We start from the raw sequence: 1,257 nt of genomic DNA, 5'->3' as shown, positions 1-1,257 counted from the left end.
CCTCTGTGTCAGTGTCTGCTTCCTGGAGGACCTACGGTCATTCTATCTCGATGCACACAGTGTGACTCCTGTATACACTGTCACAAACAGGTAGAATCTACAGTAATAGGGACAGAAGACAAGTCATTATTTGAATTGTATTGACTGCACATGTCCCCCTGGATCCTTCTGGGGTGGTGGACACAACCTTCATCTAGATCTGGTGATGGTTGTGTTCACTCCTCAGTAGATACTCACAAGCACACGGCACCTGCTAGTCACAGTGGTGTGTGGTGATCAGCAAGACAGCCATCAGTCCCCAGGGAGTGGCTGATTTCTGATTGCAAGAAATGGATGAGGGGTCAGCAGTGTCTCTGGTAGAACAATGAGGAAACCCTGCATTAATCCAGGTGTTGGGGACTTTTCCCACTTACGAGCTACCTCACAGTAGCACTAATCCAGGTGGGAGCTGAGGTAGACTAGTGGTAGTAGTTTTCGGGGTGAGTCTTATGATGTCCCATATTTCTCCCAGTGCTTTCTTTTTTTCTTCTAATTTTTGCAATGTTTGTTTATTTTTTGAACGAGAGAGAAATACAGAGCACAAGCAAGGGAGGGGCAGAGAGAGAGAGAGAGGGAGACATAGAATCCAAAGCAGGCTCCAGGCTCTGAGCTGTCAGCCCAGAACCCGACCAGAGGCTCAAACTCACGACTCACGAGATCAAATCTGAGCCAAAGTCAGACGCTTAACTGACTGAGCCACCCAGGCTCCCCTCCTCCCACTGTTTCCTTAGTGAGGGATGGGCAGGGCAGAGGTCCATGACATGATACCTGTTCCTTCTTCACCACCATGGAGGAGTTGGTTGTAAGCATCTGGCTCTTTCCAGATCCTCAAACCCCATGCATTCTTCTCTGGAGCCCCTGACACCTGCAGGGCCCTCCTTTCTCCCAGGTTGTGGAGGTAACCAGCCCTCCAGCATCTTTGGGATCATGGCTGGGCCACCACGGGGTCAAGGTCTGGCTGTCCACATGCTTCTTGGGAGTGTCTGAGAACAGCAATGCTGCAGTAAACGTCATCATGAGCAGCTTCTATAAAGAGGATTTTCGTCCACTGTGATCAGGGCCTGGGCTTAAAACATGACAGGAGAGAGGGGGACACAGATATGTGGTGCCCTGATCCCTGGACAGGGCTGCACAGAACAGAAAGCACAAGGCCTAGGGAGAGGCAGAGAAAGAGACAGGCAGGAAAAGAGACAGTGAGTGATGGGGGAATTGCGCAAG

This window comes from Felis catus, chromosome E3 (assembly GCF_018350175.1).
Source record: "Felis catus isolate Fca126 chromosome E3, F.catus_Fca126_mat1.0, whole genome shotgun sequence".
Lineage (NCBI taxonomy): Eukaryota > Metazoa > Chordata > Mammalia > Carnivora > Felidae > Felis > Felis catus.
This window is presented reverse-complemented; position numbering follows the sequence as displayed.